The sequence below is a fragment of the Coregonus clupeaformis genome, chromosome 7 (genome assembly GCF_020615455.1).
Source record: "Coregonus clupeaformis isolate EN_2021a chromosome 7, ASM2061545v1, whole genome shotgun sequence".
Taxonomy (NCBI): Eukaryota; Metazoa; Chordata; class Actinopteri; order Salmoniformes; family Salmonidae; genus Coregonus; species Coregonus clupeaformis.
Window position 1 is genome coordinate 20,069,183 of NC_059198.1, and position 27,456 is coordinate 20,096,638.

The 27,456-nt window shown below is 39.6% G+C and overlaps 1 long non-coding RNA gene and 1 other non-coding gene across 2 annotated transcripts; one reads left to right on the top strand and one right to left on the bottom strand.

Annotated features, from left to right (window-relative positions):
• Positions 1-869: 869 nt before the first annotated feature.
• Positions 870-27,096, bottom strand: LOC121570611. Its single transcript, XR_006001491.1, has 6 exons — positions 26,907-27,096; positions 26,060-26,146; positions 21,679-21,752; positions 9,179-9,300; positions 6,709-6,890; positions 870-1,597 (listed from the first exon to the last, which is right to left on the bottom strand). It is a non-coding gene; the product is annotated as an uncharacterized LOC121570611 (long non-coding RNA).
• Positions 11,316-11,475, top strand: LOC121570783. The gene has a single exon (XR_006001526.1). It is a non-coding gene; the product is annotated as a U1 spliceosomal RNA (small nuclear RNA).
• Positions 27,097-27,456: the final 360 nt, after the last annotated feature.

Genomic DNA, 27,456 nt, shown 5'->3' on the forward strand with positions numbered 1-27,456 from the left:
ATTCTATTTCTATGAACGCCTGTGAGACATGGCCATCTCTATGCAAACACAGAAAAATCTGAAAGAAAACGTGACCCTCCATTGCCAAATGGTTAGTGCTATCCAGATTCCTTGGGACGTCCCTACCCTAAACCCTAACCCTAACCCCTACCGTTACATCAACCATTACCCATAACCTGAACCTAACCCTAACCCGAACCTTAACCCTTACCTAACAGTTTTACATTTCAACTTCAATGGGGTGACGTCAGAGTTGTCCCAAGGAGTCCATTTAGACTCTTCCATTGCCAAATAGGAGTGAAGCCCTGTGGATGGCGTCACTGTTTTGGCAACACCACTGGGCAAATCACCAATGTCATTCGTAGTAACCTTTCGACCAAAAAGGTAAATAACAAAATGCACCAAAATGCAGAAATCTAGTATATTTACATGATTTGGATTCTACCACCATTTATTGCAACGATTACTACCCCTGAGAGTTTAGGTCCAGCCCAGAAGGCTGCATTAGTTGAAGCGGTGGCCTATTATTAGGTCTAGTACTCACCTAAACTGACACTCCCTTCTCAAGACCATCGCCATTACAGTTACCTTATCAATAAGACTACTAGATAAATAAAAATGAATAATGATCCAAAATTGTTTTCATTTACAATGGCCTACAATAAAATAGCAATATCACAACAATGCTGGTATAAGTTCCAAGTAGGTCTTATAACCATGATATTTGCTCATGAGAAATTGTAAAGTGAATTTCATCCAATAGCTTTACATTCCCAGGTTTGTGTTGTTATCACACAGGTCAGGTTAGTCCATAAAGGTGACACAAACATACACGTTTAAAACACAGACATCACATTTTAGTCCCTCTTTATTTTTATTATGATAAGGATAATCACAACATTACACAAAATGGTGAATAATATTTTTTCTTATAACTTTGACAAAACATTTATTACAAAATAAAGATGGATCAAATGTATTGGATATCATTTGAGATAAATGTTGCTACATTTCCATATTAGCTCACATACTACTCAGGTGGGCGTTATATCCCATGGATATTAACCATTTGTAATGAAAATGAGCCAGCCTATGACTGGTTCAACTCAATCAATCATCAGAATATAACCAAAACAGCCAGTGGACTTTTCTCGTAAACATTACATGGCAGTTGTATGATTCCATATCTAACAAACTATGTAGAATGTTTATCTGAAAGAGTACATTTGGGCCTATCATCAGCAAACTGTGACAGGTCATTGTTAATAACGTCTTAAATTCAAAGAAACAAAAACGTGTGTAGATAGATACTTCCACTCTACAGATCCGTCAACAACTGAAAATGTTGGCAAAACGTTCAAAACAAAAGATAATGCACGAGGCGGTGGTACAAGTGGTGGATGGTGACCATTTCCAGGCATTTAACCTTTTTTTTCTCTTTCATTTGTTACAATGCTTTATCTGCATTTCCATACTTCTGCCACTAGTCTTTGAACGCAACGCCTAGAACAGTCAGTGACTGGCATGATGGGAGAAAGGCCAGTGTCTCGCTTGCAGACTGGTCAGTCCTCACTGCTTCTGAAAGGAGTCTGTGGTTCTGTGGCCAGGCGGGAAAAGAAAGGAGAAAGAAGAAAAGAGAGTGAGACAGAGAGAGGAGGGAGAAGGAGAGAGAGAAAAACCAATGAAGGTCAAATCTTCCTGTCATGGCTGCAGGTGGCTCATTCCCCCCCACCCCACAGTAACCCATTCTCTATACACAGTACTTTCTCACCCACAAACTCAAACTCACTCCCCCCTTTCTTTCTCCCTCTCTCTGTTCTTCCCCTCCCTCTCTCTCTCTGTGTTCATTCTCTCTCTCTCTCTCTCTCTCTCTCTCTCTCTCTCTCTCTCTCTCTCTCGTCCACACACACACACTTCTGCAGCTTTTTATGCAGCCTTTCAATGGGAACCTCCGTCAATTTCAATTTCCCAAGTTTCAAACCCAACATCAAAACCCCATCACACTTCAAAAAACAAACTAACTGCTAAGCCCTAAAACCATTGGTTGTTGTGTGAAGGTTAAATGTAACCATAAAATATAGTTTAGAAACCATAACTTTACTGCGTTTGAGAGCTAGCTATCCAAAGAAAACATTATTGGTTTCCCATTGAGATGAATGGTTAGTTAACTGAGTGAGCACATTACCTTAAGAAACAACTGTATGAACATGCATGTGTGCATTAAAATGCGTACTTCAAAAACAACTATTTTAAAGGAGAATAAAAGTAATTGCTTTGAGAGTTCACAGAACTTTTCAAAAGTTCTCTGCCAACAGGCAGTTAGGTGGCAGAGAGAGAGCGAGAGAAAGACCAAGAAAGAGGAAGAGAATATGAAAAAATTACAGAAAAGTATTAATGTCCCTTGTCTAGCTTTCCTACAAAAGAACCCATCCTGCTATGCCCTCCCCCTCACCTACCGTGTCATTTTACCATAGTTTCTAAATGCTTCCTATACCCTGAGTGGAATCTGCATCGAAGTGCCCAGGCTTTGTAGCGGAAACATAATTCAAGTGGTAAAAGATGTAAAAGGTGGAGAATGGGAATGACATCAGGCCAATTTCACACTTGGCACTCGAATGGCCAGGCCCAAGCCAGGACCCTTGCCATGCAACACAGATCAAAGCCCACTGTCATCGCACCACAGCAAAAAGAAGGCAAAAGGGCACCTAACTATGCTAATCCCCAGGACAAATATATTTTAATCTTGTTAAAATACAAGTTAATGCCAGAGTCCAGTGACTGGACATTGTGGAGAGAACCCGAGTGGAAGATGCACCTTTTACCTTTCTAAATGAGGTACTTCTGTCTGGCACTGCTTGACCATAGTCAGGTCCAACTTTCCTTGCGTAACCACCTCAATGCATTATCAAGCTACACACACACACACACACACACACACACAGACACACACACAGACACACACACTGCACAGAGCTGGGTCCGTTTTCATTAAGAACAATGATAAGACAAACAGCAACTCCAGCAGTTGTGTCAGTGACCCTGTCTGAATCCCCACCAGGGCACCTAACATGCAAAGGAAATGATTATTTTGTGGTCCAGTTTGTCCCCTCTCGCATTGGGCCCTTCTCTCTCAATAGCACCTTGGTAACCCTTGATCTCTTATGTATGGGACTCAGGGCACTGGGGCCTGTAGAAGTTGACTGGGCAGACAATGAGAAGCGGATGCATTCTAAGAAGTCACACAGAAGGCAACTCTCATTTCACACACTGTGTTTGAGTGACCCCTTGGTAAAAGAGACACGGGATAGTTTTCATCGCAATGCTAGAAGTTTTCCATTTAGCTGTTTTTCTCATGTAGGATATCGAATGACCCTTCCTGGTGTAGGCCACCCTACCCATTCTCTCACTTAGGAGGCATTTTCCTCAAAAAAAAGTAAAACAAGAAAAATAGAAAAAAAAGATATCCCATGGAATTTAGAAATCTATAAACCTGTTGAAACCCCTTCCTGGACTAAACTAATCAATGAAATACGGTTGCTGATTGATTGATGGATGCATACCAGATATAATTCATTTCAATTGCTGGATGATATGATTCACTTGCAAAAGTAAAACCATGCAACGATATTGTTGAGGGACTGGCATTCATGAAAACAGTAGGGCTCAGAGAAAATAGTCAACAATTATCAATGCAAATTTCTATTCTTAAACTGAATTCCATGAACTGACAAGAATTGAAGTGAAGTTGACTTAAGCTCTGTCAAAAGTACATGCAACAATATGCAAGCGAAGAAGACATTAATTCATCGTAAGAGCATCACTTTAGTTCAGAGTATTTGAAGTATTTGAAGTTTGACTAATGGTGTACCATTGCAAGTAAATAATCAATCAACAATTTGTTCTGATGGGTATGTTTATGGATTGACAGGGTTGCAGTAGAGTAACTAAACTTCTTTACATATGACATCTATTCAGATTCCCTCAATTACCAACTTGATCAACTACAAGGCATAATGTCAATAAAGCATTAGCTCCAATTCCCCTCAATTCCTTAATTTTCATGCCCAAACAGCTTTTTCCTCCAATGCTAAAAGTATATTCTGAGTACACATATGACATAAAAACCCACATAAAAACTTTCTGTTCAATGTTTATAAATGCTGCAGTGAAATACAATAGCAGTGTAGGTGCTTTTTCATTTATTTAATGTCATGGTTTCTGGTTTCTACTCACATTTCACTTACATAACAGATTATGAAAGGTGGAGTATGGACGGAACAGTATGAAAGGATGTTCATTGCACTGTATGATTTTTCATTATACCTCAGTCATTTCTACATCCGCTCTATAATTTGGAGTGGACCAATAAACCTTTTTAGCACAGACTCTGACGCCCTGCGTTTAGACAGCAGTCCAATTCAGATATTTCTTTCACTAATTGGTCTTTTGACCAATAAGATCAGCTCTGAAAACTATCTGATGTGAAATGATGTGATTGGCCAAAAGAACAATTAGTGGAAAAAAGATCAGAATTGGGCTGCCTGTGTAAACGCAGCCATGATGCAGTTTTCATCACAGAAGCAATCTGAGACCCACTGATGCTCTAAATGTTGAACTCAGCAATAATAGAACAGTGGTTCCCAAACTTTTTTGCTGTAATTTTTAGACATTCAATATTTTTTTAAGACCCCACAAACAACGTTCCCGAGTAGAAATTGCCCGAAGTATGCGGTCACCACATAATTTTTGTTCCATACTGAACTGTCACGATCAATCTCTCATGGTTCCAAACCGTGGGATACACACCAAGAGAGATTTAGGTTTCTCATACTCCATATTTCATACCGTATTCAAATCCTTCATTTTAACACCAACCATTGTCATTTTTCCTCTTTTTTTATATCCCCAAAACAGATCTATTCCATAATTTTGGCTGGATGCAGACATCCATATTCATAATATCAGTCCTTTGTAATACAGTGCCTTCAGAAAGTATTCATACCCCTTGACTTATTCCACATTTGGTTGTGTTACAGCCTGAATTCAAAATGGATAAAAAAAATAAAATAAACTCACCACACAATACCCCATAATGACAACGTGAAAACATGTTTTTCTAATCTTTTGAAAATGTATTGAAAATAAAATACAGGAATATCTAATTATACGTAAGTATTCACACCCCTTTGCAAAAACACTCCAAATTGAGCATAGGTGCATCCAATTTCCTTTGATCATCCTTGAGATGTCACTACAACTTGATTATAGTGACAATTAAATTGTTTAGACATGATTTAGAAAGAAACAAACCTGTCTATATAAGGTCCCACAGTTGACAGTGCATGTCAGAGCAGAAACTATACCATGAAGTCCAAGGAACTGTCCGTGGGGGGCTCTGTTGCATCCCACAGTGTGTGCTGTGTTTGGTGTGGCGTTCTTTTTAAACGCCACTTTAAACATGTACATGATACTGCAACAAAATTTCCCCATGGGGACAATAAAGTCAGTAAGTAAGTAAGTAGATCTCCAAGATAGAATTGTGAGGAGGCATTTATATGGGGAAGGGTATAAAACAATTACTAGAGTGTTGAAAGTTTCCAAGAGCACAGTGGTCTCCATCATTGAGAAATGGAAAAAATATAGAACTACCCAGACTCTGCCTAGAGCTGGCCGTCCGACCAAACTGGGCAATCAGGCAAGTAGGACCTTGGTCAGGGGGGGATGACCAAGAACCCAATGACCACTCTGACAGAACTACAGAGTTCCTTGGCTGAGATGGGAGAACCTGCCAGAAGGACAACAGTCTCTACAACACTTCAGCAATCTGGGTTTTATGGGAGAGTGGTCAGATGGAAGCCACTCCTGAGAAAAAGGCACATGACAGCATGCCTGGAGTTTGCAAAAATGCACGTGAGACTCTGAGTGCATTAGGCAAAATATTTTGTGTTCTCATGAGACAAAAATGTAACTCTTTGGTTGAATGCAAAGTGCTATGTCTGGAGTAAACCAAACACACAGCTCATCACCCGTCTAACAACATCCCTACCGTGAAGCATGGTGGTGGCAGCATCATGCTATGGGGATGCTTTCCAGCGGCAGGGACTGGGAGACTGGTAAGGACAGAGGGAACAATGAATGGAGCCAAATACAGGCAAATCCTTGATGAGAACCTGCTTCAGAGTGCAAATGACCTTAGAATGGGGCGATGATTTAAATTCCAAGCGGACAATGACCCCAAGCATACAGCCAAAGCAACGTTGGAATGACTTCAGAACAAAAAGGTAAAAATCCTTGAGTGCCCCAGCCAAAGCCCAGACTTGAATCCCATTGAAATTCTGTGGAAAGACTTGAAGATTGCTGTTCACCGCCACTCCCCATCTAACTTAACAGAGCGAGAAAATCTGCATGGAAGAATGGGAGAAAATCCCCAAATCCAGATGTGCATACCCAAGACGACTCAAAGCTGTAATCGCTGCCAAAGGTGCTTCTACAAAGTATTGACTCAGGAGTGTGAATACTTTTTTTTTAATGCAAACAATTGTCAAAAAATTTGCACAAAAATGTAATTATGGAGTATTGTGTGTAGATGGGTGAGAATTGTGTATTAATTTAATCCATTTTGAATTTCTGAAGGCTCTGTATGTGTTTCTGTTGCTGCGAGAAACAAAGGCAGCCAGACAGGCAGGGCCAAGGGCACATCCTACTCACCTCAGGCCCCCTATGCTGTGTGGGGACCAGGCTGTCACTCACTCTCTATGGTTACGCATCATGGCCAACAGAGACACAGTGAGAGAGCCGCCGCTACATCACACCAACAATATCAGTGCAGAAACCCATCCTCAGCATGACATCTTCTTCGTGGTGCAGAGCACAGCCATCCTCCTCACACACTGTGAAAAAAAACAAAGACACAAATATACATTGTGAACCAATGAGAACGCCATATTTACCAGGGGTGCCTAAAAATAGAGCTTTGATTTATATGATCCAACCTAATTTTACCGCTATTGTATGATCCAACTTGTTTTTTCCTATGCTGTATACTCCATCACACAATTCATTTCTCAGGCAAAATTAAGGTTCCTCAATATATTGTAAAGAACAATCTCAGAATTAGGCTACATCCAAAGTTGCTGGTGCACATGAGCAACAAAATAACATACGTATAATACGTATAGTGACTTAGAAGCAACTAGATAAGAGTACTGCAAATGGGGTTTGTTATCGTATTCCGTAAAACAGTAATTTGGCATCAATGGTATATATTCACCACAATGAACCAAAAGTCAAATATATTCACCCATTTGACACAATTGTAAGAGTTACCATGTTTCAGACCACTCAATGCCTCCCTACATTGCAAAAACACATTCTACTTCTGAGATACAATACAATTCTGGAATTCAAATGACACAGTGTTCTATGGTGACGCAAAGGATCATTGGTGAAATTGATAACGCAGAAAAATGGCACAGCCGTGTTATGCAGGCGGGATAAGATATGATCATATAACCAAATCACTTTTTGCCCACATTGATTTGGTAGATAACGCATAAATCTTCAGGAAGACATCTCAATGCTAAACAGAAGAGCTGGTGAAATTGTGCATAAGACATCCTCGCCTCTATCTCTCATTTGATGTGCTGATAACAAAAACATATCCAATGCATGAAGATAAGTCTCACTTCATGATGTACCGTTTACTGTATCCCAGTGAGCAAAACTGGTTGAAAATACATCCTTTTAACTGCAAAACTGGTTAAAACTCCATCCTGTTGACTGCAAAACTGGTTGAAAATAGATCCTTTTAACTGCAAAACTAGTTAAAACTCCATCCTGTTGACTGCAAAACTGGTTGAAAATACAAAATTTAAACCAGTTTTATCACTGGAATGACTATCCCTAGTTACTTCCTAGACAAACGCACCTTAAAGTAATTTTCGCAAATAACACTACTCGCCAATCCAGATCAATATCCTTCTGTGCGGTCTGCCACATATTACCATGGCGAAGCAACACCAGTTCTATAATTGAGCCTCTGAACGGCCTGCACTGTCAACCATTTCCTGTGGCTACAGTCATTGAGAAAATGATGGTGGGTTAGGCTACCCATCATCTGTATCAGTAGCACCTTCTACCTGTGCTGTCCTATGCAACGATTCATTCCCTAAGCACTCACTCATATAATAACTCTCACCTTCGTACACTATTGTGCTTTAACACAGTTTAAAAGCACCGTAAGACCTATAGAGAGCCCCTAAGCTCGGTATAGTGAACAGGAAGGGTTATGGTTCAATGGAGTGTGCCACATCAGCCACATAGCAGTGGTAGGCGCATCACTCTCTAGTCTTGCTCACTCCATTTTACTGCTAGTCCTGAGTGGCAGGCGAGAGGGCGGGGTGGCAATGGCGGCCATGATGGAAGAATCACTACACCCAGCGCTCCACAGGAACAACCACTGCTTCCTGCAGCTGGCTGTGTGCTGGTGAATAGGCACCAGTCATCACAGACTATGAGAAAATAGCGGTACTATGTGGTACTAACGATACATGAATGGGTTTTCCTTTTTAAAAATGTGCATTGTAAATATGCATTTGTTGCAGATTATTTTATTTTAGACAAGGCGCAACAAAAGTCGACAAACTACGTAGACACGTTTTGTGACCATTTATTAACAGTTATATTATATATTAAATCAATAAAACATATTGTAAAAAACTGAATTATTTGACAAAATGTTATCAATTCTGTTATCATATAGTCAAGTGTGTGGCTAAGCTCAGTTAAAACTGTCAACAAACCAAATGGATATCTCATGAAATTATACAGCAATTAATGTCCCTCAATACAAAGATAGAAGTGGACTCATTCAAGATTTCTAATATTGAAATATTCTATACAAGGTACAGTAATACTGCTTTTCAGAGTCAACTTGCAAGAAAACAATGCAATGCCTTTGAGTCTATTAAGAAGCTTTTTTCCCAATAAAAAGAAAACCCATTTACATTCTTATTACACTGTATTTGTACATAAAATTAAGGAAAAACTTCACAAATTACTGAAATATTATAACAATAGAATACAAGTATGTTGGGTTATTTTACACATAACCAAAGTAATGCATTTATTTATACACACACACACACACATAAATATATATTTAAAAAAGATGACTTACTGAAAACCTCTGAAAATCCAGAAAAAATGCTCCCATGTAGATCATCTGCATGTCTTGGTCCCCGTATGACACGAAGTCCATCATGCTTCCATAAACATCCCCAAGTGAGCAGGTATAATCTGCTAACAAACCAATGAAATAAAAATCTTTGTTTGCTTGTCAGAACAGTTAGCGCCACATATGCGCCATCATGTCCTTCAATGTTTTGCAGCAGTTCTTGTTCAGAGTTCACGGAAAACTAAATAAATACAAATAAAATGAAACTTCAGAAAAACTTTTGTCAATGCATTCATGCTAGTGATCCTTTCCAGAATATTGTATATTATGTGGGTCACATCCACGCCCCCGCCCTTTTTCCCCACCCCCCAACCCCTCCAAATAGAAAAACATCCCTTTGGATGACCAGAGTGACTCTTAACCAACTGCATTTAAGGTCAGAGTTCATAATTTCCCCTTGGCAACACAACAGCAACATGCAACACTGTCTAGACAGGTCATGGTGCCCCCCACCCCAGGCCAACCCCCCCTGGCTCTTTCCGGAAGGAGGTGTCAGCAGCAGCCAAGTACAGGGTAAAGCGGGCAGGTCGGATCGTCGCCCTCTTCCCTCCACTGATCAAAGCTGATGCTACTTCATGCCAGGGCCCTGGTCAAAGGGGGCAGGGCCGGGAGATGAACTCTGTGTTCCTGTAATCTGGATGTGTCCAGACCAAATTGTCTCCTTTCACAGCCCAGACTGGACCCTTCCGGTGCCACTGATTACATTAGGGAGAAGGCTCTTTTCACAGGGGCCGTCTGCACAAAAGGGGAGCTTCTGTGCCCCTCCACCATCTGGTCCCCAAAATAAGAGAAAGGGTCCCAGGAAGAGAATAAGCCCAGTGAGCCACGCCTCCCTTTAATTAAAGGGATGTTATTTGAATAGATGGGATGGCTGGACAGATAAGCAAACATACAGTAAAGCCTCACACATTCAGCCCAGAGATTGGGACCCAATCTGCATTTGCAAATAAAGCCAGTGTGTACAGCTCTGTCAGATGGGCTCTAACCATTTTAGAGGATTTATGTAAATATGGATTTTTGCTGCATAACTGTAGAAAACAACAAAAATCTAAATTTGGCTGTTGAGCACCACTCTCAAGCCATCTGTTAATAACCACACATTTGAATTAATAATTAATCCTACATTTGAGAATGTCTTTCAATTGACCAATACATTGCTGTAGTGTAGAAAGGAATGGGTTCATTATTTTGATTGCAAAATTATATCTGGTTGATCTGAAGGTGATAGTTACCAAAGCTTGTCCTTTCTCAACAACGACAGGCCGATGTCTCTTCTTGGCCAATGTAAGGGATTTGAATGGTGTCTCTCTGGACATTGTACAGTGTGAGAACAAGAGGATCCAACCGTCCTCAAAGAGAGGAGGCCCCTTAATACTTTATCAATTGTATTCCCATTGGAGGAATGGATAGCCATCTTTGAAAAGACACTGGACAGAAACTGGTCTCTATGTATCGTTTCAGAAGCTGAACATTCTTGCAGATTGCAATTATCTCCAGAGAACTCATCAAATGTTGTCTACCACTAGATAGAAAACAAAATCTAGCCTTTGGGGAACATTTTAGAAAACATTGCAATTACAGAACTATCATCATCAGGCATCTACAGGCATCATGATAAGATTAGGGGAGACCGGGGTTGGTTGTCACAGTGCTAATTACTCCCAATCTAAATGGCACTGTGTAATAATTGTAAGGTTAAAATGTGTGAATTCTTTGAAAGAACTCATCCACCTGGTCAATTCATGTCAGCATGACAAAACATTGAGTTAAGGGGAATTTATATTTTTCATAGGTGAAAGTAAAAATATAAAGTATTGGTATTTTCTTTGTAAATGTTTGAATTATGGGAGTATCCATGAACAATTATGTTTGCTGAAAAGAGGAAAGGGAGAGCTATATTTAAAACCTATTTCAGAGTTATTAGATCAAGCCATGTGGTAACTAGCATCTTAATGAGCACATGGAATGTGGGGTTGATTGTCACTATCAACATTGCCACTGCCAGTATACAATAAATCCCAAGCTCTTTTGTGCTTGTGCCATTTAGTATTTAGTATTTATTAGGATCCCCATTAGATACTTACTGTACCTGGCAGACACCTTGATCATGAAGGAGGCTCACCTAGGGCGAGTCTCGGCCATTGCACTACAGCCATCCCGACTCCTGCGAATTCCTCAAATGTGGGAATCTCGACTGCATAATTTGTGGTAGTGGGGGACTGCGTCCACGCTCTACCCTGATTGTACAGCTAGGTATTACTGCAAGTATTTCTAGGTATTACTGCACTGTTGGAGCTAGAAACACAATCATTTTGCTGCACTTGCGATAACATCTGCAAATCTGTGTACTCGACCAATACACTTTGATTTGATTTTGATTTGAGCTGCTGCCAAGCTACTCTTCACGGGGTCCAAACAGGAATAAAACAATTACATCACAACACAACAACAGCCATCATCATAAATAAAACAATAAATCATACTAGACATTATTACTCTATTATTACAAATGTACAATATAAAATGTACAATATTACAATAATACAATATTTAAATGTATGTATGTAGAGTGCGTGTGTTAGATTGTGTTCGCGTATGCGTGTGTCTTTCTTCACAGTCCGTGTTGTGCCGTGAGGTGTTGTTTTATCTGTTTTTTTAATCTGATTTCACTGCTCGCTTCAGTTACTTGATGTGGAAGAGAGTTCCATGTAGTCATGGCTCTATATAGTACTGTGTGTTTCTTAGCCTCTGTTCTGGACTTGGGGGACTGTGAAGAGACCCCTGGTGGCTTGTCTTGTGGGGTATGTATGGGTGTCTGAGCTGTGTGTTAGCTGTTTGAACAGACAGATCGGTGCTTTCAACACATCAATACCTCTTACAAAGACAAGTAGTGGTGCAGTCAATCTCTCCTCTACTTTGAGCCAGGAGAGACTGACATGCATGCTAATGATATCAGCCCTCCGTGTACATTTAAGGGCCAGCTGTGCTGATCTGTTCTTGCCAACTATAATTTGCCTACCGGTGTGTCCTTCTTTGTGGCACTTGACCATATAACTGGGCAGTAGTCCAGGTGTGATAAAACTAGGGCCTGTAGGACTTGTTTGGTTGATTGTGATGTAAAGAGCTCCCTTCGTTGCCTCTCTCTCTCTCACACACATTTATTTTGTCACACACCCACACGCATACATACACAAATATACTCAAAATGTCAGATGTTATTCTAAAGGAATAAAATGCTGCATTTTGTTAGGAATATCATTCAATCAAAGAAAGTTGGCTATTTCTAAGACTTTGTTTGCTATATTGCTTCACTTCCTGTTACTAAAGAAATAAACTACTAGAAAACATTGTGACAACCAACTCCATACTGTGTGACAACCAACCCCACGAAGGGGCAGGTTGTCACAAGTGGACAGAGTGTGTTTGATGGCTTATAACTTCATGTTGCAATAAGATATGAGGATCAAATGGGTCCCCATTTCAACCCAAGACATTGGCCTTTCTCCTAATATTGAAAATCTTGTAATATATACTGGTGCTGAAAGTAAAAACTACAGATGAAAGTGTTACGACCAACCGTTCTCCCCTACACTCTGGATAAGAGCGTCTGCTAAATGACTAAAATGTAAATGTAATACTGTAGCAATATTCAAAATATTTTTTTACATGGTTCAAATAATCCTCCAGGTACCAATGAAACATTCTTAAGGTTGAATGTGTGCTGAACAATAAGACTTTGAATCCATGATAATCAGTTCATCCTGGACTGTAATCACTTTGAATGACTTGTTTCTCTGCAAATGATACTTTAAGGCCAAACGGCATTGTGATATTGCTGTTGTGATTTCATCTCGATTGTGTGTGTGTGTGTGTGTGTGTGTCTGTCTGTCTGGAGGGTAAGGGTGGGGTCTACAGATGGATGTCTGAGACTGACTCAGTTCACTTCGACTGTTTTGGGATGACATGGGTGAGCTTGGCATGAAAAGGGCAGGTGTCTGCAGTCAAGTGGAGTATATGAGCAAAGTCCCAATTGTAATTAGCGTTTGTTCCATATGAATCTTTTCCGAGCAACAAATGATGTTATCGGGTCTTATGGTTCCCCATTACTTCTTTTAACAAACAAACTGAAAACAACTTCCAATCCTACGGAGACCTGTGAATGGCGTTCCAGGGAGGGACTCGAGTCACTGTGTGAAATGAACAAGAACAGACACGACACCTGGCATTTCCCAGCCAAAGTGTGCTGTTGTACACTGCTGAGCACACTGCCGGAACAGCCTGCTTAATTGTGCTAGTTGAAGAGACTGGTGGAAATGGCAGTCTAATCTACTTCCCTTTTGTTTACTCCAACAACATTCTAAAAAACCTGGGGCTTTATAGACGAAACGCGTCTGAAAACTACTTCCCTTCTCGCTATGCACCATTTCTGATAAAAGTAACTCATAAAAACAGCGATAAAAGCTTTCCAGTTGAACTAAAATGCTAAACTTCATTGCAGCCTGGTGTGATGTGAGCTGCCGATGCATAACGGCTATCCAAAAGACATTGCCTGTGGTTTCCTTGGCACCACTATTTGCCCACAGTCCTGAAGTTAATGAAAGTGCCCAAAGTCTAACAATGAGCGTAACGAAAAAACATGCAAAACGCTTAAAGGGGAGAGTAAAGCTACTAGATGGCAAATCAGAGGATCAAATGTGATGTTTTATGAAAATGGGTGAAATAGAGGAAAAAACATAAACCCCACATTTGACTCATAAACTTGAATATTCTACTGATATCTGGTTCCTTATTAATAAACTGGACTTTATCAGACTTTTTTGTAATATGCACAAGACTTGACATGATAATAAACCCATCTTTAATTTTGCCCTACTCACCCAAATACACTGTTCAGTCACAAATGCCATGGAACACCGCATTTTCACCACTAGACATTTGCATACAGCAACTGAGAGTTGACACAAAATATAATTGTGCCGTAAGATCACGTTAATATTGATCAAGCTTGAAATGTTCATGAAAATGATATTCACTTGGTACTCATTTTTGAGGTTCCGATTGTTTGATAAATAAGGGCTTATGTAACGGCCCCACAGGTGACCAATAGTACAGAAAATGGAATAATATGGTACTCATGCTTCCTCCATTTTCAAGTGATTATTCCAAGTCCAGCCAACTCATTAAAACTTTGTGAGTAATTAGCCAACAGTTTAAAGCTGTGCAACCATCCATAAGATGGTGTTGAAGATGAAAGAGGTCAAGTCAAACAAACTTTACCATCGAGAACAATGAGGGATCCTAGAGGTCATGGTAGTAAGCCCTGCTAAGAGCCTCAGATGACACAAACTGAACACTGAGCACTTTGTAAGTGTCTATAAAAAAAACTCCCGGGTTTAAGCACACAAACATGAAAAATATCAATTTCACATTTGGTTTAGCGCTTTACCACCTTGTGTCACCGACACTCTGAGAGTTGGGCTGCGGAAGACAAAACACAGCTCCTGGATAAGGATCGTGTTATTGCCTATCAATTAGGATCAAAAGGGGATTAACCCACATGGCTGGTGAGGTGAGGTGGTGCGGGGGCCCGCGCACAGTCACTGAATACTAGGGGTCACACCTCCGACTTCATTAGGCCTGACCTTTCCACACCATTGTGTGACAGGAGAAAGGACATGGTGCAGTCTGCATTTCCCTTGCTCATTTTGACTTCTGTGGAGTTAAATGTTTAAAACAAGCCAAAAGCATGCTAGCTCGTGCTCAGTGAGATATGAAATCCACCCTAAAGGTCTCCTGACTGATGTGGGTTTCCACGGTTTGCAGCAGGTGGGCATTTACCCTCCAACCCCCACCCTCACTGTATGAGAGAGGTGAGATTTACTAATTAGTCATGGTGTATCGTCCTCTAGTTATGAGGAACCGCAGGGTAGACTAGTTCTAACTCTGCTCTTAATTCACGAAAGGTCACAGTGCTTTAGGAGAGAGAGAGCAGGTATTCCAGCTGAAGCTAATGAGGGACCCTAATTAAGAAAATATGCGAACACACCGGCAGGACGAAAAGTGCCACGCATACGAGGAAGCGCGTAGGAAGGAATACTCCAGGATGGTCGATAACTTAACTATGCAGGTAATAGGCCAAGTACTGTATTTAATTTCCTTAGAGATTTTTTATGTAATCTCAAATAACTCAGCTGACTAATGGTCAGTCAAGAAGTACAAGTAGTTCTACCTAATTTGGAGAGAGAGAGAGAGAGAGAGAGAGAGAGAGAGAGAGAGAGAGAGAGAGAGAGAGAGAGAGAGAGAGAGAGAGAGAGAGAGAGAGAGAGAGAGAGAGAGAGAGAGAGAGAGAGAGAGAGAGAGAGAGAGAGAGAGAGAGAGAGAGAGAGAGAGAGAGAGAGAGAGAGAGAGAAACAGTCCATTTCATTAATCTGCCAACCGACACCTCCAGATATGAATCCATTTCTCTCCTTTCCCTCTTTTATTAAACACTTTCCATTTTTCCTATAAACAACGCAATTACGACAGAATAGCATGAAAGCAACCCATGCCCATCTGTACCATTGGCCAATTCATCCCAAGAATACTAAAGGGAAAAAAAGTAACCATGGCAGCGGCATGGCATGAATGAATGCGCAGTACTGTATCTTACGATGAAAGTGATGCATTTCGTAGTAAGAAAACGAAACGTGTTTAACATAAGATGCCATCCGAGGACAAAAGTTTCCAGCCAAAAGGTCTCTCTATTCAATGTGGACAGTCTTCAAGGCTAGGGGTTGCAGTCAAAGGTCAGACGTTGCTCATCCACCCCATACTGCTTTTTCTTTACTATTATGGAGAGTTTTATAGATGAGTACACTCCATTTAAAAGGCAGTGGCTGAAGGATTTGCAGTCAAATGAAACAGGGAAAATTGCTGGAGCTGTCTGTGTTACTCAGCTGGGTGGGAAGGACATGCTGTGTGTGCACATCCTAAAACCAGCAGCTGCATCTAGAACAGTGGAACATGGGAAAGAAGTTAGCATTCACACCGAGCAGTGCATTTAACATCTGAAACAAACCATTCACTTATTTACCATTCAAACTAAAGAGCACGCAAACAACAACCAAACAGTCCACTTGACATGCTCACAGAACCACTCACCTACTGTGTGTTCAAAACTGTACTTTTAATCTGATGTTTACTCCATGTTTTCATTGGCATTTATTATTTGACCCGCTCATCTTTTTCTGTCTAAAGAGACCCCCCCCCCCCATCCTATTGCAGATGACCTCCTAGTAACCAAAGATCGGCCTGTCCCAGACATACAGAGGGCTCATGCAGACAACTTTCAAGACGGCTTGATCAATTCTATCATGTATTAGTGAGGAGAAAGCGGATCATCATCAGGTAGGCTTTATGTCTGAGAAGTTCGCCCAGGATCCTGGTACAAACAGACCCGACTTGAACGCATGAGTAGCATGAAATGTGTCCTGTATTGTATCAGCATGATACAGCATTATATTACGTCTCCTTCAATTATTTTTCATTTCCTGAAGGCTCTGGCCTTGTAATGTCAGAAGAAACATTGTGTGATAAAGTGTCCTAAATATCAAGACCTTAAAAATGGGATAGTTCACTCAAATTACAAAAATACATTTTGGTTTCCTTACCATGTAAGCAGTCTATGGACAAGACCACAATACTTGCTTTGGTTTTGTTTACCTGACCAGTGTCTCCAAATGCTTACTTTTTAGCAATTTTGACAATATCCCTGATATGAGTATTTTTGGCGTTTCATGTCATCTTAAAGCTAGAATCTTTAATTGAAAAAATAACAAAGCGGACACCCCACCTCTGTTTTGGTAAAAAACTGGGGGATGGGCCTGGAGAAATGTAACCACTCAAATTCATAGACAGAGCTATGGATGCAAGGCCTGACCAACCATGATAGCAACATTATAGTTTAAACCATGTTTTGAGGATATACACAGTTTGTTTACATTTACTTTGTTTACAAACATTGGAGTAAAACAAGCTTATATTTGGGGTTCTGATGGGGTAAGACATCTGAACTAAGCTCATGAGGCATTTACAAATTATATTCTTTAAGAATCAATGGGTATATATATATCCTTAATGTATAAGTGCAAACATTGATGTAGAAACTAAGGATTCTAGCTTTAAAGTAAATCTATTAAGCTACACAGTCAATTTTAGTGACGTTGTGATGACTTGGACATGAAACACAGAAAATACTAATATAAGGTCAGGGGACGTGTCTTTTCTAAATTATTGTGCCTTCTTAAAAGTTAATTTGTGGAATTTATTTGAGCCAATCAGTTGTGTTGTGACAAGGTAGGGGGGGTATACAGAAGATAGCCCTATTTGGTTTAAGACCAAGTCCATATTATGGCAAGACCAGCTTAAATAAGCAAAGAGAAACGACAGTCCATCATTACTTTAAGACATGAAGGTCAGTCAATACGGAAAACTTCAAGAACTTTGAAAGTTTCTTCAAGTGAATTTGCAAAAACCATCAAGTGCTATGATGAAACTGGCTCTCATGAGGACCACCACAGGAATGGAAGACCCAGAGTTACCTCTGCTGCAGAGGATAAGTTCATTAGAGTTACCAGCCTCAAAAAATTGCAGCCCAAATAAATAGCTTTACAGAGTTCAAGTAACAGACACATCTCAACATCAACTGTTCAGAGGAGACTGTGTGAATCAGGCCTTCATGGTCAAATTGCTGCAAAGAAACCACTACTAAAGGACACCAATAACAAGAAGAGACTTGCTTAGGCCAAGAAACACGAGCAATGGACATTAGACCGGTGGAAATGTGTCCTTTGGTCTGAAGTCCAAATTGGAGATTTTTGGTTCCAACCGCTGTGTCTTTGTGAGACGCGGTGTGGGTGAACGGATGATCTACGCATGTCTATTTCCCACCGTAAAGCATGGAGGAGGAGGTGTTATGATGTTGGGGTGCTTTGCTGGTGACACTGTCTGTGATTTATTTAGAATTCAAGGCACACTTAACCAGCATGGCTACCACAGCATTCTGTAGCAATACGCCATCCCATCTGGTTTGGGCTTAGTGGGACTATCATTTGTTTTTCAACAGGACTATGACCCAACACATCTCCAGGCTGTGTAAGGTCTATTTTACCAAGAAGGAGAGTGATGGAGTGCTGCAAATATAAAATATAGTTTGATTTGTTTAACACTTTTTTGATTACTACATGATTCCATATGTGTTATTTCATAGTTTTGATGTCTTCACTATTATTCTACAATGTAGAAAATAGTAAAAATAAAGAAAAACCCTTGAATGAGTAGGTTTTCTAAAACTTTTGACCGGTAGTGTATATCGAAACACACACTTTCAACTATCACATCAGCCTACAAATGAATACTCATGTATTTTTTAACACAGCCAACCCTGTCGTAACTTACTTCAAACCTCAGAGTATTCATAATAATAACACAGTTTAACACCAAATAAAGTAATATTATTCTTCAGCAGAATTATCGTTATTGTTGTACTGTTTGTACAGTACAATATTTTACTAAAGCTCAGTCATGCAGTGCCTTGGTTCAAACTTTAGGATTTGGGTTGTTGAGGAAATACTTCAGCCACAACCCCCAATGTCAAATGATATCTAATGCCTGTTATATCAGCCCGTTTTCCAAACCCCAATGTACCCCAGAAATCTCAGTGCACAAAACTCAGTGCACAAAACTCAACTGTATTGGGCATTGCCTTGTCTCACCCTAAAGGTCAAGAAGTTTGAGAGAACAGTGAAAAACGAGGACTATAGTGCAGACAACCTGATTAAGCCGAAGCTTGATTATCCTACACCACCACTAACCCTCAAAGCCCCCCCACCACCACCCTCCACACCCCAACACACACACAAACCAACAGTCCTCTTTATACCTTTGTGGCGAGGGAGTAGCAGGCCAGCTTAACGTGTCACTGACAGCCATTCTTGTATTAGGTGGTATAGAAACACAGGTTGGCCTTCATAAAACTTTTTTACAGTAGACCAAGGCCAGCATTCAGAGAGTGAAAGTCAGAGGTACCAGAAACCTACGTCCCACAATTAGAAAATAGTTTGTAGCTACAGTTTTTACTATATGGGAACATGTTTAGTTTACATTCTGAAATACTTTCAACCAGACTATACAATGGACAGAGAGAGACATTTAAATGTAAGGAGATTTACAGCATTTTTTCTCACTTATAGTTTTTTACTTTTAAAAGATCTGATAATTATTTGCTTGTTCAAAAGCATGTTGGCAAATAATATATAGAAAGGTAATTAGAAGTCATAAAAAAATTATGTGGGCAACTATAAAACTGCAAATATTATTCCAAAACTGTATGAACTCAAAGACAAACACCATTTAGTATTATAGGGTTAAAGGTTTAGTTGCAAATGTCCACTTCAGGGGTTAAGTTTATTTGTTAATTCATTCCTCATGCAACATCCAGTCAGTTATAGTGTTATAATTGATTGAAACATTAAAGTTACCTTTATTGCAAAAGTGTATTTATAATATCCCCATATATACCATTTGAGTTTTGCAGTAATGATGAGTCGCAATACATATTTAACTGTGTTACACCAAATGACTGCTAAAAGATACAATATTACAGTACAAAAATAGTTTTGTAACCTTCGTTTGAAAAGCAGTCAAATAACGATGTGAAATTGCAAAAAAATAAAATAAAGATATTAAATTATATGCCAAGTAACGTACACTTCCACTATCAAAGAATCATTCTATCGTAATTTACAATAATTGAATCAGTCAATATTATACATTGTGGTCTGTATACGTATGTGTAAATCTAATTTGATTGCAATTCTTCAAGTTCACGATATATAATCATTTGGTTTGAAAATCTACTAAACACATTTGTTCTTAATATGTATTATAGAAGCAAAATCTGATAATATTTCATACTAAAGATAACACGATTTGGTAAATTTTTGAAATTAGGGAATATATAGGCCTGCATATGTCACACTATCTGTATTTATTGCGGTTAAATGTTTAATTTAGGACATTACAAAACAACGGATAACCTGTTGTAAATAACCTGAAAACTGAAAACATTTTATTTTTTTAATATTGTGAAATCTTTTAATTTAATTGTTTTATATTTTATATGTTTCACTTAATTGTGAATCATAGGATATGTTGGATCGCGATCAAATGTAAAACTATATAATGTAACTGTCGAGGACAGTCAACTACAAACGGACAAATTCATATGATAACATTTGATGCAGATTTTGACAATAAACTTTTGGGGATACCCAATAAAAAGTAAATGGTTACCCGTCTCAATGCATCATCTAAAATCAAACAACCTTGTACGAAAAAAAAAATGAATAAATAAAGATAAAAACATCAATCCATGTTCAGGGATCCCTCTCGTATTAGTTCACTCACTGACGATTTAACATTGTTCAGTTGCATATCGTTTTTTTGTAGAAATTGTCCTGATTCCTAATCATATGCCCTGTTCCTGTAGCTACATTACAGTGCAAACTCTTTCCCCTTCGACTGCACCATAAAATGGAGGCTGCTGGCCTTGAGTTTTCGACAGCTAAGACCAGCAAAGAGTACAGCTGTGCAAATAGTCATGATCTTGTGCAGCCATGGGGGAAGAGGCAAGTGGGCCCATATTCTGGCAGACTGCCAGGAGACCCCTTCAAATACAGTGAAGGCTTTGATTCAAAAATATGCCACACCAATATCAAAGGAAACGCCCTGTTTCCAGAGTACAGCGTCATTACGTAGTCAGGATAGGAAAAACAACCAGCCATTTAGAAAGCAGCATTGGCTGGTGTCGCTGTTGTGCGGTGAACTGATAAAAGATTAAATGACCAAACTTAACCTACAGTAATATATTGTATGAGCACAGAGATACTCCAAAAAGTGTTAAAATAAAATATCAAAGGGCTTTAAGATGAACCACATTCTCTCTGGGCATTTCCATGATGCTAGAATGTAAATCGTGACTGCGGCCACTAGAGTGAGGCAAGCAAAAGGGAACCAATAGCAGAGTAGTAAAACGATTCTGAGATATACGTCAGTATTTTTTTCCAGCTAAAAGCCTCTGGTGAAAAGTTATCCGATTTCAGATCCACATTTAGTAATTATCTTGTGAAGATATCAAGAATCTGAGTTTATTAGAAGTGATTGCTGAAAATGATTGGACTGCAGAGCTGAATGCAATGTGCCATTTCTCAGCAACATATCAGATTTGACGATGCAAGCTGCTACTCATTTTCTGTTAATATTAGCCTGTGCAGCAGAGTCATGTTCCCCCAAGGCGATAACACTTGCTCTCTTTACCCAAAACCTTATAGCATTCCTAGCATTGCTATTTTCTCCTTGCAACATGCCCAAATGTGCTTTAGCGAACAGGTCAACAATAATCTTACCATCAGCCATGGAACTGTGTCATCACCACAGACATGGGGTTTATGTACAGGGTTCAAGGTGTCATAAGGGCCTTCTGTAAACAAAGACAACAAACATCTTAATATGCTGCTAACATGGGAAAACTAAAGAATAATCCATGCTTGATATAGGATTAAAAACATGAAATTAAGGACAGAGACCATTTTAAGTGTCACTGAAATGTTCTTAAGCATTATAATAGCATAATAATCCATTGTAACTGTCTGCTTTCAGTGAAGTGTTAGCAAAAAATAAATAAACTGAGTAATAATGTGAAATATATTTTGACGAGCAGAGATTTCCCAAAGGAAGCATATTTTGTTACATTGTCATCGTACACAAATTGTGTGGTTTTGAATTTAAACCAGGTCCATTGGACTGCCATTAACATGCTTACAGACAGACCATCACCATGAGCATGGCTTGCAATGTTTTCCTCCCTCTCTAATTGCAATTGGAATATTGTACATGTCAACCATTTCAGGTCAGGTTGGGGGACAAAACTGCAAAGATAAAACTGCCCAAGTTAGGCTACATTGAAAACATAATCTGAAACCACTCAAAAACCATTTAAGTAACTGTCCTGTGAAAATCTCACTTTTAAACGTTCATATTCTGTTAACTCATACCCAAATAATGTTATTGACTCATCTTATACTCATATATGGCCAAAGCATAAATTGGAGGGTGAAAAAACACTTAAAAAACCCCACCTCAAACTTGTATCTAAAACAGACAGTTTCAAAAATGCTTGCTATTTCCTCACATAGGAGAGATGGCCAATCAGCGGTCTACTAGCGTTAATATTTTTTATGACCGGTATACACCCACACTATTCTGTCGTTGGGGCACGCCCACACCATTCAATCACAGAAAAGCTGCTTTTTAATGACCATTTCTTGGAAAACTTTTTCACTCATACTGTAATTAATTATAGGTCATATTTCATAGAAATCTGGAAACTCGAGACAGTTACTTTAAGACTCAGTGACCAGACAAAAACCAGACACTGGGATAGTCCATATCATGTGTGCATATGAACAGCAGGGGTGATGTGGGAAAAAGAGACTAACAGTGCCCAGATTTGTTTTGTATTATCAAAGAAACAAAAAGGGCTTTTGGTGCAATGAATGCTCACTTTACATTCAGCAGTAACAAATAAATCTATGCTTTCTCTGATTTATCACGGATAACCACACTGTGTTCTAGTATTCTGTCCAAGGTTTGTCTCATTACATTCATCAAATAGCCAAAGAATCAATAGGCGATGGAAAATAACAATGCTTTGAGATTTCAGCAGCCGCCATCTTGTCCTGTCAAACCAGAGGCGGGTGGGAGGGTAGCTTCCAAGTCATGTGACTACTGTTTCTTTAGACAGCTACAATGACAAAGCAAAGGTGTCTATTTCACATGCAAAGTAGAATCTCTGACCGAGGCAACAAAAATGAGGATATACCCGCTGAAGAGTACCTTTTAATCTAAAAAGTCAAATTCGTAGAAGCTTATTGTACGTGCAATGGAAAAATCGATGAACCATGTAAATGTTTCAGGCTACACAATTATAATTTTTTTTACAGTCAATTCGAATGGCTTCTTCAACAAAAACTCCTGGTAATTCTAGTGTCCTATACCAAATTCAGTGAATGACAAGTGATGACACCTTAGACATGTGCAGTCGACTAAACGGCTAATAAACCTACTGGCTGACACAAATCACGTTTTGGTTAATCTTCAGGGCTATATTGCCCTACCTGAAGTAACAATTTGTGGGCTATAGGCTATTACTTTGACTTTGTGAATAAAGAAAACTGTTACCTGTTACTCATGTTTTGACATGGTTCCAACCTCCAATTCATGACAAAGACATATTTTGGCAATGGGCAGCTTATAATTGACTTTTGGGGTTATGGGCCATCTCATGTGCTATCCTGCCTTAAATCCTCTTAAGGATCGGACCCTTTTTTTCAATTTTCGCCTAAAATGACATACCCATATCTAACTGCCTGTAGCTCAGGACCTGAAGCAAGGATATTCATATTATTGATACCATTTGAAAGGAAACACTTTGAAGTTTGTGGAAATGTGAAATTAATGTAGAAGAATAACACATTAGATCTGGTAAAAGATAATACAACCAAAAAAACATGTTTGTTTTTTTTGTTGTTCTTTTATCCATTATATTTGAAACATAAGAGAAAGGTCACAATATAATATTGCAGTTTATGTGCAATTTCGATTCTGGCCACTAGATGGCAGCAGTGTGTTTGCGAAGTTTCAGATTGATCCAGTGAGGCATTGCAATACTGGACTATTTTGTATCAAGTCTGCCCAAATGTGCCGAATTGGTCAACTGATACATTTTCAAGTACATAACAATAGAGAACATACAAAAATAATATGGTAATACAAAATGTAAGTTTACACACTCCCAGGAATGTCATACATGATGGATCATTAGCTTATACACTAACTTTCACACATCTAGATTGCTGGGCGGGGTGGGTGTGGAGCCAGAGACAGCAGGGGTTCAAACTGTAGAACCCAGTTCATACATTTGAATATAAGAATTGATTTTATCAAACAAAACTATGCTACATTTTATCTCTGGGACCCTTAGGATGACAAATCAGAGCAAGATTACTGAATGTAAGTACATTATTTACCTTCAGAGGTGAACGTATCAAACCAGTTGATGTGATATGTTTTTGTTGTTGTTGTGCACTCTCCTCAAACAATAGCATGGTATTTTTTCACTGTAATAGTTACTGTAAATTGGACAGTGCAGTTAGACTAACAAGAATTTAAGCTTTCTGCCCATACAAGACATGTCTATGTCCTGGAAGGTTTGCTGTTACTTACAACCAGGGGCGGTGTGTTCAATAGGGCGATATGGGCGACGCACTGCCAAACGGGAAAAGGAAGGGATTTTTTTTCTAATCAATTATATCACGGCAACAGTAGTTATCAGTGTTGTAATCTAGACGTCTGATCTGCCACAGTGCCACTAAATGTCCAATCAGGCTAAAGTCGTGCTTCAAATGCCCCCCTCTTTGGGGGCGATTTCAGTCAGGTTGAAAATCGCCCAGAAGTCTGTCATAGACTCCCATGTAAAATCTATTTTTTTCAAATATCAGAGCTTTCAATACAATCTCTATGGGTTTCTGAGGGCTTGCACTTACGCGCTTTCGTCATACGTAACATATAACCATGAACGTAACTAAGAAAAGAGCGGGTAGCAGCGTCAATCAATTCACTACTTCTATCAAAATGGCTAGGCTTCAGTGCAACTCGATTGTGTCTTTGAAAGAAGTTCCTTTTTGTCGGCGAACAAATGAAGATAAATTGGCAACGAAACAATTAGGACCTCCCAGACCAAATTTAATAATTCAACAGGTTTCTACTAAAGGGGGAAAGTCCTACACCCGAGGATTTTCCAAAAATTGGTACGAACGAAAAACCTGGCTAGCAGGCTGCGATGTAGCTAATGCAGTCTTCTGCTACCCCCTGCTTACTCTTTCACCCTGAAGGCGGCACGGCAGACAGCACCGCTTGGACAGCGACTGGTGTGTAACGGACATGCACCATCTTTCAGGAAAGATTAAGAAACATGAGCTGTCAAAGACCCACATGGATAGCTGTTTGAGATTGTCTGCTTTGGGGAGAGTGAACATTCCCACTCAACTGGATGAGGGATACAGGCTAGCTGTCCGCCGCCACAACGATGAGGTTAGTGTTGATAATCAGAAGTTTACTGGAGAACTGAAACTGACAAGGCTGACAAGATAGGACCCTTTTGTCCATTGTTATTGGATAGGAACAGAACTTATAACCAGCTCCTGACCTAAATAGATCTTAGCACAACATTTTACTCAACATATCATATTCCATATTCACTATAACAAATATATTTACTACGACATTAGCAAGAACCGCCACATCCTCAGCCGGCTAATCCAGTGTGTGAAGTTTTGCGGAGTGTTTGAGTTAGCTTTGCGAGGCAAAGATGAAACTGAGGGCTCCACCAACCCTGGTAAGCCAACACTTTTGAGATCAGTCAATAAATGCTTCTGGTATTGACTTATATGCTGCCCCTGTCTTCATGTTGTTGCTGGACATATCTTTTTTTAAATGTGTGTAGGTCACCTAAATCATCAGAAAAATTGCCCCCCCTGAGAATTTTTTCAGGAGCCGCCACTGCTTACAACAGTCATGCTAATCACTTTTGAGCACTTTAGCTCAACCCTCCCGTATATGGGACACCGATCCCGTAGAGGTTTTAACAGGTAGACGACATTTTTACAATACCTCAGTCATTTACTTATCATCACTTACTTGTAATTTACTTTTTAAAACAGAACCAACCTTTCAAATAACTGCTCCATTGAAACGCTCCATTAGGCTTAAACTTCGGCACATAGGCTTTTTTTCAGGACCGAAGAAGATGAATACCTGCGGGTTAAGGGCACACTAGAAAACGAATTGTTCCACATGCCAACAATGGTGTGGTCTTTAACACACGCGCAGTACAGCTACACTACATCAGTTCAGATTGCCCCTTTAGCCTACAATGTTGTTGTAAAAATGTTTCGTCATCCATCAACAACGGACTAATATTTGGGGGTAACATGTATGCTGCGTTCAAGTGCTTGTCGGAACTTGGACATTTCCGACTTGCTAACTGGTTGTAGTTATACACGTGCCACGTTCACCCAGTTAGCAAGTCGGACATTTCCGAGTTTCTTGGTTCCGACTAGCACATGAACGCGGCATAACACACTGATCATATTTCAAAAAGGCCATCATCCTCTGGCTCTGAAGATGCTCAACAGGTAAGCGCCCTTCTCTTGTGAGGTGCTCAAAGTGTTCATCGGTATTCACGTATTCACGTGAGCAAAGGTGCGTCACCTGCGCATCTTCACAAAGTAGGCTACAGGACGAAGAATGAGGGCTGCATATTTCCTCAAAAGCAACAATGCTGTTGTCTGTTTGGCAGAGCATAATTCATTTCACATAAGGCATTCGTTATATACAGCAATGAAGTAAATTTAACATCATGTGATGTCTGTTGATTCTTTTTTTGTTATAAAAACACATTTCCGATTCTTTATCATAACATATTAATTTTAACAGCAATGAATGATAGCATTTATTTAGTAAGCTTGTATAAAATAGTAGTCTATTGCGCTCTACAGACGGTTGGTTGTCTTACCTGTAAATAATGAATTGTCTGATGATAAACATTGAAACAACTTTCAAAGCGTGAGCCTAAATATTGATTTATATTGCGTGGTAATTCAATCGCTAGCGCTGTTGAGTGATTGTAAATTCCCATATTGAATTCATGATTTCTTATCAATTTAGATGGAGACTTAAAACTCCCATCTCCAATTTGTTCAGTTTCAGACAGACTCCAGACAGTCTCAGAGCAGTTACGTGCCTGTCGGTGTTGCGCGTGCACGACCCGCGCGAAAATCAGCAACACTTCAGACTGACAGCCAAAGAGCCAATGACATTGTGAATCTGAACCTGGCATCCAATGACAAAGGCCATAATGATAACCCTCGTGCTCGCATGCTGGGGGTTGAAATGAATCAATAGTCTGGGCTACAGTTAACTGTGTCAAGTTTGAACATAAAAATAGCATGGGAAAAGTGTCACATGACTAGCCCATCTATTGTGGATATGTCAGTGTAGTGCACCTATTTTGGTTGAATCCACTGAATTAATGCACAATTGAACTGATTATTTTAATGTATGTA